Consider the following 16,974-nt stretch of genomic DNA (forward strand, 5'->3'; position numbering starts at 1 on the left):
GTGGAGCGGCTCTGGCGCGCCCGGAGCCCGGAGCGCAAGTGCACCTCGGCGAGGAGCCGCCGGCGCCTGGCTGCGGCCGCGGCGCAGAAACGCGCGCCCCTCCGTGGGGAGACACCTGCAGGCGGCCGGCGACACTGTTCCGGCGCCCGCCCGCACGGGGAGAGGGGGCGCCCCACGCCGAGCGTGGGCGGGGGACGAGAGAGTAGAGATGCCTGCCAGAGAGACACTCACCCGAGTGGGGGGTCGGAGAGGCGAGGAGGATCCAGGCGGGGCGCTCCCCGTGGGAGCCAAGGTGCCAAAAACTGGCCAGGAGGGGCATCTCACGAGAAACCAGAGAGGGCCTGTCCACGGGAGACGGGGACATGGCGCCCCACCAAGGACATGGAAGAGCAGCAGCAGCACCCCAAGAAGGGCCCCACGTGAGACCCCGAGCAGTTCCCCAAAGGGTCAGAGCTGCAGAGCCTGCAGGCTTCCCATAGCGGGACGAGGGGACTCACGCTGGCCCTGAACTTGCGGAACTGATCAGGAGGGTGCCCAGTGCGGCTTGTGCTTCCCCTGGGGTGGCCCCCAACCGACTCAGGCTGTATACGCCACTGTGGCAGGGGCACCCCTGCAGGACGGAGCTGCCGTCATCCGGGATTCCCCGTCATGGGCACTGAACAGCAGGAAGGGTGACAAAGAGGTGCCCCATACAGGAAGCCAAGTGTTGGGTGTTTCAAATGGGGGTTCCTCACACAGGACGCCCCCATCCAAGGTCCTGAGCACCGTGACCCAAGGAGGTCCCATGCTGGACACAGAGCTGCTGTAGCCACCAAGCAAGGGTACCCCACCAGGGCTGCAACCAGAAATCTTCAAGAATCCAATGTGGTTTTTGTTTGTTGTTTCTTTGTTTTCAAAAAGAAAAGGAAGATACTCATGAGCCCTGCAGAAAGAATCTTCCTCAAGTGAGAAGAGAAGGAAATCCACAGTAGAGATCTCCCTTCGGAGCTCTCTGGGATGGAGCTGGAAAGCGGAGTAGTCAAGCATACTGGTTTTGGGGTACGGCAAATCTGAGGGTTGACCAGCTGGGAACTCAAAACTCACTGCCATCAAGTCAGTTCTGACTCATAGCAACCCCCATGGGGTTTCCAACGCAGTAAATCTTTATGAAAGTAGATTGTCCCATCTTCCTTCCTCAGAGCAGCTAGTGGGTTTGAATCACCAAACTTCTGGTTAGCAGTCAAATGCCTTAGGCACTGCACCACCAGAGCTCCTCAGGAAGCCAAGAATAAGCCCTTCACTTCTGTGAGGCCCCGTTTCCATGTCTCTAGAAAGGAGAGTAATGTGATCATGCCTATAAAACGCATTTAGCACATAGTAGGAGCCCTGGTGGTGCAACACTTCTGTGCTTGGCTGCCAACCTAAAGATTGCAGTTGGAACCCACCCATTGGCTCTGAGAGAGAAACAGTGGAAACAGTCCGCTTCTACAAAGATTACGGCCTAGAAAACCCCTGTGGAACAACTCCACCGTCACATGGAGTCACTATGCATCGAAAATCAACTCCATGGCACCAAACAACAACAGTGGGTTTGAACCACTGACCTTGTGGTTAGCAGCCAAATGCCCTGTACATGATACCACCAGAGCCACTGTTATTAACATCTGGACCAACATCAGTTGACCAAACTAAGACAAACCTTTTCAGACTCGCTTGGGCTGAGTGAGGTCACCACTGTGAGCATCCCCACCCCACGTCTGCTCTGAAGCTGACCATATTCCCTGAACTTCCTGCACAGTGTGTGTATGTACACAGAGCGTGGTGTTCGCAGGGTGGCCAGTCTCACAGGGTGTGCCACAGTTAATTTCATGTTGATTGCAGGAGCTCATTTGAATTCTGCCCAAGGTGAGAACTGCTCCAACACCTCCCCCCATCTGAGTTTGTGGAGGGGCAGGATTTGCAGAATTCAAGGTTAACGGACTGTGAGTTGCCTTACTCCAGTGCCTAAGCCTGGACTCACTGTCAGCTGCTGCTCTGCCTGGGGGTAGGTGAGAGTAGAACACTGTGGGCGAGGTTGCTAGCAGGAACGCAGATGAAGGATAGCCAAGGGTCTCCAGACCTGTTTATTAGAGCCCTTTCCTGGCCCAAGCCAAGGGGTTCCCAACATTCTGAAAGGAAGGGAGACCTCTGTGCAGTAATAGTGGTGTGGAGGGTATCTGCTGACAGAGAAATATTTTGGACAAATAGTCATAAGGGATTCAGTAACACTTTGACACTGGCATGCAGCATTCATCACAGGGGTGTTTATACACATCTGAAACCTTGTCCCTCCTATGCACGTGTAACATGGTACTTCTTTGGGCACGAGGCAGTGGTTGGGAGGCATATGGGCAGGACTCAGTAACCCACAGGCTGACAACCCTGTCCTGGGAGGCCAAAGCTAAGAGATCCAGCATGGTATGTGTGAGAGGCCAGGCTCTCTAGAGAGGAAGCACAGAGGGGGTTGGAATTTGCCTATAAGACACTCACCTACACCTTCATTACGCACTCACTCTGTGCTGGGCGCTGAAGAGGAGAGAGGCCAGGCACGAATTCAATTAAGTGGATTGCACAAGGCATTGGAGTTCTTAGGTGATAAGAGCCAAGGTCAAGAACAAAGCAGGAAGGGAGGATAGAAAGTGGAGAGAGCAGAGACTCAAGAAAGACCTCCCTGGGGACATTTGAGCAAAGGCTTGAAGGAAGTGTGGGAGTGAATCAGGGGGCTATCTGGGAAAAGAAAGTTCTGGGCAGAGGGAGTAGCCAGTGCAAAAGCCCTGAGGCAGGAGGAGAACTAAGGGACCACTGTGGCTGGAGCTAGGAGGGCAAGAGGGAGAGTAGAGGGAACTGAGGTGATGGGAGCAGGTCCCACAGGTCTCTGTAGGCCACTGCAAGGGCTCTGGCATTTACTCCAAGAGAGGTGGGAGCCTGGGGAGATTCTGAACAGAAGGGAGACATGAAAGGACTTAGGATCAAGTGCTGTGTTAGGAAGTGGGGAAGGAGGCAAGGGAGTGAATCCAATTGAGGGACACTAGTGGCCCAGCCCAGGCTGGTGGTAATGGAGGCAGAGATTCTGGTTTTCAAGGCTGGTGCATCAGGATTTGTTCAAGGATCAATGTGGGGTGTGAGAGCAAGATGCTTCCAAGGTGCTTGGTGCAAGCGTCTGCAAGGACGCAGCTGCCATTTGCTGAGATGGGTTCCTTAGAAGGAAAAGGTTCAGAGAATATAGAGATCAGAAGTTCTGACTGATCTCGTACTGGGCCTTAGGCTCCAGCTGAAGATGTGGCCAGAGTGGAAATAAACTACACCACTGGAGGGCGCCACTTCACGGGTCCTCACACCCTTCTGAAGTGAATCCAAATTCATTAGCATGCCCCTTGGATAGCATGGATGTTTTTATCCCCAAATAGTGATAGAGTTGGAATTACCTTGGGCAGAGGAGAGAGCCCTGGGCCCCCTCCTCTGTAGCCCACTACCACATGTCAAGGTCTTCCAACAGCCTCCTGTCTGCCTCCCTGCCCAGCCCCACCCCAGCTCCCCTACCAGCCATGGCATCTCTCACTCCCCTCACTGCCGGAGAAATCGGCCCATCTCACCTGTTCTAAACCTTCTCCGAGAGCTCCTCATTGCCTGCCCTGCAGGAGAAGGACTGAGTTTGCCATTCCACGTCCTAGATAACCTAGCTTCTGGCCACATCTCCAGGCTATTTTCTGCCATCAGCAACCACACCAAATCCGAGTGTGGCTTCTGACCATATCATGCTGGGCCGGGTCTCCAGGTCTTTGCACGTATTCCTCCTTGGCCTGTGGCACCCTGGCTCTTCTTGTGTGTGTCTCCCAGGTTCTCTGAACCAATGCTCACAGCACAGCCTGCCCTGGCCCCCACCCTGGTGTTTCTCACTTGATTCAGAGTTGTAATCGCTCTGAGCTGTGATGTGATGATGTATGCCGTCACACCTGTTTTCCCCGCTGGCGGCAAGAAAGAATTGTAGCTTATCTTGCCAGATCACATTACCTGCCAACACTGGGCCTGCGTTTCTGCTGGTAGTACGTGGTCACAAGGAGCCATAGTCTCACGTGGGCCGGTGCACCCTTAACGACACTCGTTGGGCCCTTGGGGCATTTGAGTTTGAAAACCTGGAGTCAAGGCCCAAAACACTTTTGATAAAAACCATCATATGGTGGTCTGATAGAGCCTGGTGAGACCCCTGAGACTATGGCCCCTAGTTATCCTTCAGGTGTGGAACTGAACTCACTCCTGTGGCTTCCAGCCAAACAACAGACAGGCATATGGGGTGAACATTTACATCAGGCAGATACACTCCTTGGAGCGATCAGATCAATCATGGGAGAACAGAAGAGCTGGGGGATGGGGCGTGGGGTGAAATGCATAGGAAAGAAGGACACAGGGAAGACGTAACCACGGCGAGGAAGTGGGAAGAGAGCTGTTCCATCGTGGGGAATTGCAGTCAATGTCATGAGACAAAATGTGTATGAACTGCTGTACGGAAAGTGAATTTACTTAGGAAATATGAATATGCTTTGAAGGGACTGTGGTTTGAAGGGACGCATTCACTTTCGACTTTTCCTTGGAGTTGGCTGCTACAAAGACATTGGGTAGCTTCTGGGCTTCCTAAATCACTTCCTGTTCCCTAAACCTGCAAAACAGAGCTCGGGAAACCAAAGCACCCTGCCTCCAGGCCCTGCTAGTTACAGCACGAATTTAGCCAATTTCCGGTTACCAGGAAGTTTTAACACTGATGCCCAGAGCATCAAGGCTGATAGCCACTTCACTCCCCTAGTTAGGAAGTCACTCCTGGTGTTCCTTGAAAGCCGGCCGGGAGTTTCTGAAGCTGCTGGATTCCCAGGGCCAGCCTCTTTCAGGAGAGGGGCCTAGGGCTCCTTGCAACCAAAGAAGTCCCAGGGTGGGGAACCAACTTCATCAGGAAGTGATCAGCCCTGGCTCCTCCACGTGTCCTTTGAAGCCAACTTAGCTCTTCCCTTTGTTCTTTCTTTGGTTCTAGAAGTAGGTTATTGACCCCAACTCTATTCCTAAGTAGCCCTGATGGCACAGGGGTTAAAGTGTTCAGCTGCTAACAGAAGGTTAGTGGTTCAAACTTACCAGCCGCTCTGAATCTTAATCCTGGCTGTGCTGCATGTATGTGGTGGATGGGAGGTGAGGAGTCTTGGGATGTGTTAGGGGGCCCAAGTAGTGAAGCATTTTCTGAAGCAATAGGAAGAACTCCAAACTCGTTACCCAGCCTCGTTCCTAGAGAACAAGACACTGAGCCTAAACCCCACCATGAAAGCACTTAGTACATCCCCTTGGAAGGGTTCTCAGAAGCCCAGGGATACACCTACTCACCAACTACACGTCAGGCACTCTGGCCAAAGGGATATAACTGAACCCTCTAAGGAGATCTGGTGGCACAGTGCCTAAGGCATTTGACTGCTAACCAGAAGGTTAGCGTTTCAAACCCACCAGCCACAAAAGATGGCGCAATCTACTTCTGTAAAGGTTTACCACCTCAGAAAAACAGTAGGGGTTGTTAAGAGTCGGAATTGATTGGATGGCAGTGATTTTTCTTTTTTTTTAATGGAATTTTTACTAGGTCCATTTTAAAGGTGAAGAAGTATCAGGGCCAGGGTTTGCGTCCAGGGCCCTGGTGGCTCTTCGGCCTACTCCTCTTGTTGTCTTCGGATTAATCAAGCATCAGGCCAAAGTTCAAAATGAGCCCTGGGGTCACTGGCTCCCCTCCTTGTTCCCAGCACTCGGTGGGATTCTCTCAGTCCTTAGGGTCTGTAGCTATTGTTCTGAAGTCATGAGGAGGGGTGACAAGGAAGGTTGGGAAGAAAACAGACCAGCCCTCCTCAAGCTGTTTTTCTCAATTGAGTTTTCAAAGCTCTTGTTTGCTTCCCTCTGCTGCCCCCTAGAGGCCAAGAGCAGGACAGCCGGCTTTGCTTTTCTGGAAAAAGCCCCCTGCCCACTTAACCCACTGAAACTTCAAGGTGGAAGGAGACCTGGGATTCACAGGGAATGGTTAAGAGCAGAGGCCTGGGGAGAGGGGGGAGTCAGGAAGAGGAGGAGGATATGGAATGTGTGGCTCATTTTCTCCATGAATGACCGCCTCTTTTGCCATGAGACCAGAACTGAACGGTGCCTGGCCACCATGACTGAACCTTTCGGTAAAAGATTCTTTAGAAAAATCCTGATCAAAAGGGAGGAAAATGCAGAACAGAATTTCAAATTTTCATGGACTCTAGACTTCCTGGAGCCATGGAGGATGAATGAACCCCTGAAACCATAACCCTGAGATGACCTTTAATCCTTAAATCAAAAATATCCCCTCAAGTCTTCTTAAAACCAGACAATAGTCTAGCTTAAGTAGTAAAAAATGTCTGCTATGAACACTGCTCTTTCAAGATCTGTCTGTATGGGATCACACTGACAACAGCAACTCTAAGGATCAGATAGGAACCTTAGGAGGCAGTGAGTTTACGATAGCGAGGGAGGAACAACTGGGTCAGAGGGTGAGAATGGTTGTACAGCTTGAAGACTGACATCAGTGTCGCTAATGTGTGTGTAGGAATTAGTGAAGCGGTGTGTGTTCTGCGGTGCATATTCTCAACAACAGAACAAGATTAATTAAAAAAAAATTCACTACATGAAATGGAACAAACAGAATAGAATTAAAGAGAATGTTGACGCATTGTGGAAAACGTAATTAATGTCACTGAATAATTTGTGCACAAATTGTCAAATGAGAGCCTAGTTTGCTGAGAAAACTTTCACAGAAAACCCAATAAAATATTATTTAAAAAGAAAAAGTGGAGGTTTCCAATTTGGCAAAAATCTTTATAAATTACACCATCATTTACAAATGTACCATGAACAATGGTAAGTAGATATAAAAACCAGAAATTTCTAAAGGACTTAAACGATGAAATGGACACTACTTTTAAATGTTTTCATTTTGTTTTCTAACAATACAACATATCTTTTTTTAAAATACATTTTATTGAAATATAATTTATGTACAGTGAAATACACAAAACTAAAGTGACATGGGTCAATGCACTTTTTTTTTTTTTTTTTTTGCATGGTTCCTTCCCCTCCCCTCTCACCCCTGGTAATCAACAAAGAAAGTTACCATCCATATAGAAACCTTTCCTTGACTTTTTACAATAATGAACTAATACTGTATTTGTCCTTCTGTGATTGACTAATTGCACTCAGCATAATGTCCTCCAAGTTCATCCACATTATGTGGTGTTTTCAGAGTCTACATTATTCTTTAGTGTTGCATAGTATTCCATTGTGTGTATGTACCACAGTTTGGTTATCCATTCTTCTGTTGAGGGCACCTAGGTTATTCCCACCTTTTTGCTATTGTAAATAGTGCTGCGATGAACACGGGTGTGCATATATATGTTCTTGTCCTGGCTCTCACTTCTTTAGGATATATGCGTAGTAATGGGGTTGCTGGGTCAGATGGTATTTCTAATTCCAGCTTTTTCAGGAATTGCCATACTGCACAGTGGTTGTATCATTTGACAGTCCCACCAGCAGTGAATGGGAGTCCCAATCTCTCCACATCCTCCCAGCATTTGTAATTTTCTGTCTTGTTGAACTTTTCCATTAGTGCTGGGATGAGATGGTATCTCATTGTTGCTTTGATTTGCATCTCTCTGATGGCTAACAAACCTTTTTCAAAAACATTCTTAATATTGTTTTTACTGACAGCAATATAACTGGATATGTTGGGGTGGTTTCTTTTTTTTTTTTCCCTCAAAAAGTGTGGGTTAATTCTCTATCCCTGATCAGTTCAAGGGTCTTGTTACATAGGGTTATTTCTATACTTGCTTTGAGTGAGTATTCGACCTGAAAATGAATTTTTACTTTGCAAAAAAAAAATCAGAAATCCAAGTGGAAGAACGTTTCATGGGCTGTGCTGTCTAAACATCAAAACTCGTATTTCAGTCCCATTTGCCAAATACGGAACCGTTTTTTGGTGGAACCTGTCCACCATCCCTAATGTTCATCATTTAGTCTTGCAAACAAATCAGGAGACGGGTTTTGCATTTTTAGCAAATGTATTTCAGGCCCCTGAAAGTTTTGTTTGTTTGTTTCTTAAGATTTTAAAGCTGATGGAGGTTTTCTGCTTCTAAGTTCTCAAAAGTTCACAGGCCTGAGTTGAAAGGGAATGTATTTTAATCGCTTTTGGGCAATAAAAGCTCGTATCAATGGAGCTGTTCCCAGACATCTGTTTTGAAGATGCTCTTTCTAAAACGTGAGTGTCTTTCAGAAAGCAGTGACGTTCCCATTGTTCGGAAAGCACCTTCTTCCACAGGAACAGATCAGGAGCTTTGTTTTGTGGAGAAAAACAAATAACGTCACATGTCACCCCCCAGAGGTAAGCAAATGTGGGCACTTGTCTTTTTCACTGAAACAAGGAAAGAAAGAAGGTGGGGGGAGGGGAAATGAGTTGGAGGGGGAGGAAGTCAGGGGGAGGAAGGAGGAACTCTTCAGACTTCGCAGCTGTGTGTTTTTTTTTATTATTATTATTTCAGTCTCACAGACACACTTATTCATGCCACGAAGCAAATGGTGCTTGTGTAGGTGTACAGCAAGGCTCCGTCCCGTCCCTGTCTAACATTTGCTCACTTAAATGAACAGCCAGACATTTAAATGCACACTCTCCTCTGATGAGCAGGGCAGGACAGGGTGCTTTCTCCGCTCTATGTCTTTTACCAGTACTCCTGATCTTATGTGAGCTCTGGTGGCATAGTGCCTAAGGCACTTGACTGCTAACCAGAAGACTGGCGGTTCAAACCCACCAGCCACACCTCCGAAGGAAGGTTGGACAAAAGGAAGGTTGGGCAATCTACTTCTATAGTGATACTGCCTCTGAAACCCAAGGAGGGGTCACTATGAGTCTAATTATAAACAAGGAGCTCTGGTAAGGCATTTGACTGCTAACCAGAAGGTTTGTGGTTCAAACCCACGAGCTGCTCTATGGGAGGAAGATGAGGCAATCTACTTCCCTAAAGATTTACAGCCTTGGAAACACAATGGAAGTATGAGTCAGAATTGACTTGATGGCAGTGAGTTTGGTTTTCGGGGTTTTTTAAATCTTATAAACGATGATGCCCATCAAACCCATTTCTATCCAAATATCCTGGTAAACTTGGGTATCGTCGGCCTTCATGGGATCCACACATTTTTTAAAAGGCTTTGAAGCATCGGGGCACAGGACGAACGCCTCAGCCTGACCCAGGACCCACGGCCTCAGGGATGATTTCCAGTCACCCTCAGGGTCATCCCCCATGTCATAACAAGTATCGTTGAAGACTCTTCTCCGTAAAGGTCTTGTTTCAAGACCTTGTCATCCCTCAGTATCCACAAGGGACTAGTTCCAGGACGCGCTGTCCATACCAAAACTCAAGAACGTTCAAGTACCTTATAGAAGATGGCAGAACGTTTGCATATAACCCAGGCACCCGCCTGTACACTTCAGTCATCTCTAGATTACTTACAACACTAAATACCACGGAAATGCTATGTCAACAGCACTTTCCCTCCCTCCGCCCCCCCATGACCCCGCCCTCCCTGGGATGACCCCTCCCACCCTGGGATGACCCCTCCCACCCTGGGATGACCCCACCCACCCTGGGATGACCCCGCCCTCCCTGGGCTGATCCCTCTCACCCTAGGCTGACCGTAAACAGCACTTTCCCTCCCTCTTAGCCTTCGGGATTGCTTTCACCAGAATTACTTTTTTTCCCCTCGAATATTTTCAATCCGTGTTTGTTTTAATCCATGAATGTGGAACCCGCGCACAAGGAGGGCTGCCTGTAATAATAATAATACAAACAATAAATAAAATCATAGAAAATATTGACTTGGTGTCAGGAGCTGCTGTAAGCAGGTTCACACATTATTAACGCGGTACAGCTACGAAGGATTGACAACAGTGACCCAGCCCGTAGGCCCGAGCATGGCAACAATGGAGAGGATGTCGCAAGGCAGGGCAGAGTTTTCTTCTGTTGTCGCTGTGAGTTGCCACTGAGACAACAGCACCTAATGACAACATGACATCCACAAAACAGCCCTGTGAGGGTGGCGCCATCAGCAGTTGCCTTTGACCGATGAGGAAACTGAGGGACAGCTACACGGTTCAGAAGGGGCAGAACTCGGGGAAGTCAACTGGCGGGCATTGTAGGACATTACCGTGGTGAGTGAGACAGATGATCCTGTCAGAGGAGAGACTGCTGGGGGCTCAAGGCAGGGGGTCCCCTGTCTGAGAACATGGCCACCCTCAGACTTGGAAACCAGAGCACCGTCCGCCAGCCAGGAGGCACTGTGAGCTTCTAGCAGACTTGGGCCCAGGCCTGTGGTAGCAGAGAGGTGGCAAGGGTCCACACACTCAAGCCCCAGACTTTGAGGTGCAGAGCTGGGCGAAAAAGGGTGAATTTTTGCCTCCACTGGGTGCTGCATTAGCCATTCTTCATCTCCCTCCCTCTCTCTCTCTCTCTCTCTTTCTCTCACCTGATGCTCCTTTTATTGGTCTAACGTCCCACAGCAAAGACTGTTTACTGAGCATCTACTAAGTTCCATCCAGTGCACCCACACTTCTGTTACTGGTGCTGGGTCCCTGAGCTGGGGTCCTTGCCTTCTACTGACAAAGAATTGAACGGGAGAGACAAAATGTCCACAGGAACCCAAGTTTATTAAAGAGAGAGGAGGGAGAGGGGTTCCCAAGGGAGAGACAGAGAGAGGCTTTTGCCTCCACCAGCCTCTGGTAACGTAGTACCTAAGGCACTTGACTGATAACCAGAAAGCTGGCGGTTCAAACCCACCGGCAACTCCTCGGAAGGAAGATGGGGCAATCTACTTCCATAGTGATACTGCCTTGGAAACCCAAGGAGGGGTCACTATGAGTTGGGTCCAACTCGAAGGCACATAACAACAACAACAACAAGCCTCTGGGTCTCTCCCCGAACAAAAGGATTCCTGAGGTTAATTGTTGGGGAGGGGCGGCGTGAGAGGCATCATCTTTGTGCATGAGAACGGTGGGGTTCTGAGGTTCAACTTACACATGTGTGATGTCTCAGGACCCCAGCTGGAGCCCCAGGGACAGATCCTTGTTCTCATCTGCCTGTGGGGGAAGGTCCCTGTGTCAGTCACACTGACCTTTACTGCGCACTGCTGCACCTGATGAGAGACCAAAAAACAATCCCAAGGTTTGTCAGCATTTCATAACTAGACAAGCTTAAGGCCTTTAGTTTGCAGCCTCTTTATCTCACCCAAGCCCCTGGCTTGCCAGCTAATCGGTTTTCTGATGCCAGTGGCCAGAATTATGTGGTGGTCTACACACAGGCTTAAGTTTCAGGGGCATTGAGTCAGGGGCCTGTTTGACTTGGCTGGCCCGATTCCTTGCCTGTCTCACTTACCCACATGACCCCATTTACTCCTTGCAACAGTCTTGTGAGACGAGTGTTCATGTATCCCCATTTTATAAATGCAAAAACTGAGGCTCAGAGAGGAGAAATGACCTGCCCAGGGTCACACAGCTGGTAAGTGGCAGAGCTGGGATTTAACCCCATGTCTGTGACTCCAATCCCAGCAGCCCAAGATGCCTTGACCTGGCAGGCCTCACCACAGGCATGCGTCTCCCCAGGGACCCTCTGAACAGTTATCTGCATTCTGCATAATGGGAATTCTGGGCCAGTAAAAGAAACCTATGGAATTTAAAGAAGGTTCCTCTGGTGGTGTAGTGCCTAAGGCACTTGACTGCTAACCAGAAGGCTGGCGGTTCAAACCCACCAGCCTCTCCTTGGAAGGAAGGTTGGGCAATCTACTTCCGTAGTGATATCCCCTCGGAGACCCAAGGAGGTGTCACTATGAGTTGGGTCTGACTTGATGGAACATAACAACAACAACAACCATCAAAATGCACGAAGGATAAAGCTCTCAAAGCCAAGCTCACTGCGTTGAGTCAATTCTACTCATAGAGACCCCTCCTTGGGTTTCCGAGGCAGTATCTCTGCGGAAGTAGACTGCTTCCTTCCGAGGAGTAGCTGGTGGGTTTGAACCGCCAGCCTTCTGGTTAGCAGTCAAATGCCTTATACACTACGCCACCACAGCCTCCTGCATGAAGGATGGAGAAACAGAAATAGGAGCAGGGCATGTCCCAGTCCTGCCTCCCTAGGAGTGAGGCGCACCAAGCACCAGCTGGGGTCACCCAAGTGGAAGGGAAGGAGCCCCCTTCTTGGTAGGATGCTAGTCTGGGAAGGGGTTTACTGAGGTTGGCATCGTGAGCAAAGGATGGACCCACAAGGGGATGGATTTGGCTGCACATAAGAGTAACTTGACCTGGGCCGGAGAATCCACTTCCAAGATGGCCGGTGGGCAAGCTCATGCTGGCTGTTGACAAAAAGCATCGGATCCTCTCCACAATGGCCTCTCTATAGGGCTGTTTGAGTGTCCTCACAACATGGCGACTGGTTTTCTCCAACATGAGTTATCTTACAGAACAAGGTGAAAGCTGCAAGGTCTTTTATGGCCTAGGCTTGGATGTTGTTGTCAGGTGCCATCAAGCCAGCTCTGACTCATAGCGACCCACCTACAACAGAACGAAACACTGCCCCGTCCCGCACTGGCCTCACCCCACTGCTATGGCCACCACTGCAGCCACTCTGTCCATCCACCTCATTGAGGGTCTTCCCCTTTTTCAATGACCCTCCACTTTACCAACCATGATCTCCTTCTCCAGGGAACGGTCCTTCTGACAACATGACCAAAGACTTGGATGTTACACAGTACCATTTCTGTAATCTGGAAACTTCCATAATTTGCTATGGGTTGCAGAGGTTCTTACTACGCACTGTGGGGAGGACTACTTAGAGGTGCCATAAGAGGAGGCAGTGATCACTGGGGACCACCTTAGAGGCTGCTACCACACCTGCCAACACACCAACACCGTCCACAGAAGACTGACTTCTCTGCAAAAACGTTCACCTTTTCAGGAGTTTTTTTAACACCCAAGAGCCATCTGTATCAGTGTTTCACTGCTATTCATGAGGTTTTTGCTGGCCAGTTCTTTGAGAAGTGGATGGCTCCTTCCTTGGTGTTCTGTCGTACAGGGGGTCGCTGTGGGTCAGAGCCGACTCCTTGGCACCTGTGAACAACAGCAAGAACCATCTGATTCCCTCCCTCCCTTTTTTTTTTTTAATTCCTTCTTTCCTTCCTTTTTCTTCTGATTATAATGTGCTGTGGAAAATTTGGAGAATACAAAAAAGGCTAAAGAATTTTTTCAGTTACCTAATAATTCCACAGTTATTAGGTACTCATTTTGGTGGATGGTGCAATATTTTACTGCAAAATTTTATGTACATTCTCTACAATTGTATTTACACTGAATGCTCAGTGTTTTGTGTTTTGTGTTTTTAATTTTTATTGTGATTTGGGTGAGAGTTTACAGAGCAAATTCACTTTCCATACAGCAGCTCACATACTCATGACACTGACTGCGGTTTCCCACAATGCAACAGCTCCCCTCCCACTTCCTCCCCATAGTTACCTCTTCCCTGTGTCCTTCCCTCCCATGTACTCCTGCCCACCCCCCAGCTGTCTCCCTGTACATGCACAGCCCTTCTATTCTCCTGTGATTGATCTCTCTAAGGAGTGTATCTACCTAATGTAAATGTTCAGCTCATATGCCTGTCTTTTGTTTGGCCTGAAGCCACAGGATTGGGTTCAGTTCCAGACCTGAAAGGCAGCTAGGGGCCATGGTCTCAGTGGTTCCACCAGGCTCAATCAGACCAGCAAACCTGGTTCCTTTTTTTTTTTTTTTCAAATGATGTTGAGTTTTGTTCTACATTGTTCTCCCACTCTGTCCAGGATCTCCTACATAGATACCCCTCCAGGTGGTCAACAGTGGTAGCTGGGCACCATCTAGTTCTTCTGGTTTCATAGCCATATAGGCTGAGAATGCTCAGGTTTTAATTCTACTTTTCACAGGTTATATTGTGATACCTTCCTATGTCATTAGTTGATGCTTCTAATAATAATAACCTCCTGCCATCAAGTCAGTTCTGACTCATAGTGACCCTATTAAGGTTTTCAAGGCTGTAAATCTTTACAGAAGCAAACTCATCTCTCTCCTGTGAAGCTGCTGGTGGATTTGAGCCCCCAAACTTTCCAAGGCTATGACTTTTTAGGGAAAAAGACTGCCCCATCTTTCTTCTGCAGAGTGACTGCTGGGTTTGAACCACTGACCTTTTGGTTAGCAGCCGAATATCTTACCCACTATGCCACCACAGCTCCTCTCTAATAGTCGTAATTACCATTAACTAAATATGTAGGAATGTTCCAGGCCCTGTATTGAGCTCTTTACATATTTCATTTCATTTTCACAAAAATCCTATGAGTAGATACGATTATTGTCCACATTTTATAGATGAATAAACTGGGGCTCAGATAAGTTGCATAGCTAGCCTGGGTCACACAGGAATAAATAACATAGTCCAGACCTACACTCTGATGTGATGGTCTCATTTCTGTCCTAATGACTGAAGAGTGTTTCACTGTCTGCTGTCCCTTAATTCGATTAGCATCCTTTTTTTGGGCAGTTGGCTTATTTCTAGTGTTTCACTAGAAACAGTGTGAGAATGCACATCTTTCTTTGTCAATGAAGGTCCCAACTTCTTCAAAAAAGTCTATAAATACATCCCCTGCTGGGCCCTGAGAGAACTTGTGCCATGACTTGGAGAGAGGTGTGTCACTTAGGGCTGGATTAAACCATTTCAAGGGGCCACTCGTTGTCTTGTAAAGGAGTTCTGTTGATGTAGTGGTTAAGGCATTTGGCTGCTAACCAAAAGGTCAGTGGTTCAAACCCACCAGCCACTCTGCAGAAGAGAGATGGGGCAGTCTTTTTCCCTAAAAAGTCACAGCCTTGGAAACCCAATGGTGGGTCACTATGAGTGGGAACTGACTCAATGGCAATGAGTTTGTTTTGTTCTCACTGGCTTAGATAATTGAAAGGCCCAGTCGGGTCTTGCTTTAGGCATGGTTTGATCCAGCAGCACAAGGATGTCAAGGACTTGGGTCCTCTCCAGATTTCTGGTTTACCTTCTGCAGTGTTAGCTTCAACGCCCCCCTGCAGCTCCACAAGGAAATCCCCCGGAAGCTCTAGGCTCTTCCCAGACAGCATGAAGTCTGCCTTGACTTACGCCCTCGGTCTCATACCACTCCATGTCTTTCTCAGGCGTGAGGACATTTCTCTTTCCCAGAAGCCAGAGCAAATGCTTCCTGATGTCTCACTGTAGACAGGGCATGTGGGACGTTCTGATTGGCTTATCCAGTCAGGACCCACCCCTAGAGCTGAGTGTGAGGTCAGTCCCCACCCAAACATCATGGCTGAGACAGGGAGAGGGGCAGCTGTAAGTTCTCTCTTACTGCCCAACTTAGTGCCCAAAACTTAGTGTCTTAAAGCAGCAATGATTAGTTGGCACAGCTCTGTGGGTTAGAATCCGGGCAGTTCTGCTCCTCTCTCCTGGGTTCATCCCTGGACTGCAGTGTTGTGATTCCACCAGGGCTGCTGGGTTCCGGGTGACCTTCCTCTCACATCTGGCTGTGGTCCTGCCGCAGGGTGGGCTGCCTCAGTTCTCCTCCATGCAACCCCTCACCCTCCTGTAGGAGAGACGGGACTTCTCTTGGGCATGGCAGTCCTGGGGTCTAGGAGGGCAAGTGTGGGAGCTACAGGCCTCCTGATCTCTCTCCTTGACCCTCCTATGAAATTTCCTCCATAGCCTTCTGCTGTCAAAGCAACTCAGCTCAGATGTGAGGGGAGGGAAGGGGAGGTACATGCCTCCACGCCAGCTCCGTAGGGGGAAGGTTAGCAATGTCACATTGCCAAGGGCTTGAAGAATGACAGGGATAGCTATGGGCATCTGTTATTTGCAAATAATCTCCCACAGGTGATTGGGGCAGACACAGAAGAGAATCTAGATAGCCTAAAAGACCAAAGACCACCACGGGGGGCAGAAAACGCAATGACAGAAATGCCTTCCCAGAGAGCAGGGCTCCTTCAGCCCACGACTGCCCAGGCGAAGCTCGTTGGCAATGACCCTGAGGGCTGCATTTGTGTTAAACACAGAGCTGTTCCCAGGACCAGCACCTAGCGATCATCTTCGAGATCAGAGCAGGCGGGACTGGGCTCACAGATCTCCCACGCTAAATTGAGTCATGAAAGTTTTATTAAGGGATATCGTTTGTCAACGTCAGGAAAACAAGGCAATTTTGGGCAGACTCATTAAGAGCCTTCTGCACCAGTGCAGTTGCGACTCTGATGGAATTGTGATATTAGGGAGTGAAGACAGGAAGGGGCTTCACAGGAGGGGCGGTAAGGCAGGCCCCAAGAGCCTGCCAAGTGCTTTCCAGGCCCCTAAGAATGCAGGCCCTGCAGCCTCAGCCGTTTTCTCAAGGCTTCTTTGCAGAAGGGCTGCCTCCTTCCCAAACATGAGTGACAGCTACTGCCAACAGACATGAGCATATGTCCCAGCCACTTCTCCAGCCAAGAAAGAGGGGCCCATGACAGACTCACGTGGCCTTGTCTCCGAACACCACCTTCCTGCCCCCACTGACGGAAGGCACCTGGAGTCCTACTCACCTGGAGACTCTCTCCCTCTGCCTTGAATGAGGCCACCACCTGGAAGACGCTGGGAAGTCATGCATACCCAGTTTGGCTGTCACATAGCTGGGTGATGTTGGTCAAGTGACTCAGGCCCTCTGTTGTTGTTGTTGTTATGTGCCGTTGAGTTGGGCTCGACTTATAGCGACCCCCTCCTTGGGTTTCCAAGGCAGTATCACTAGACCCTTTGTAAGATGGTACAACACTATTCACACAATGTATGGAGATATCTTGGTGAAGTTCTCATGCCTAAGGAAAAACTCACT

This window comes from Orycteropus afer, unplaced genomic scaffold (assembly GCF_000298275.1).
Source record: "Orycteropus afer afer isolate SDZICR_OR568_19922 unplaced genomic scaffold, OryAfe1.0 scaffold00266, whole genome shotgun sequence".
Lineage (NCBI taxonomy): Eukaryota > Metazoa > Chordata > Mammalia > Tubulidentata > Orycteropodidae > Orycteropus > Orycteropus afer.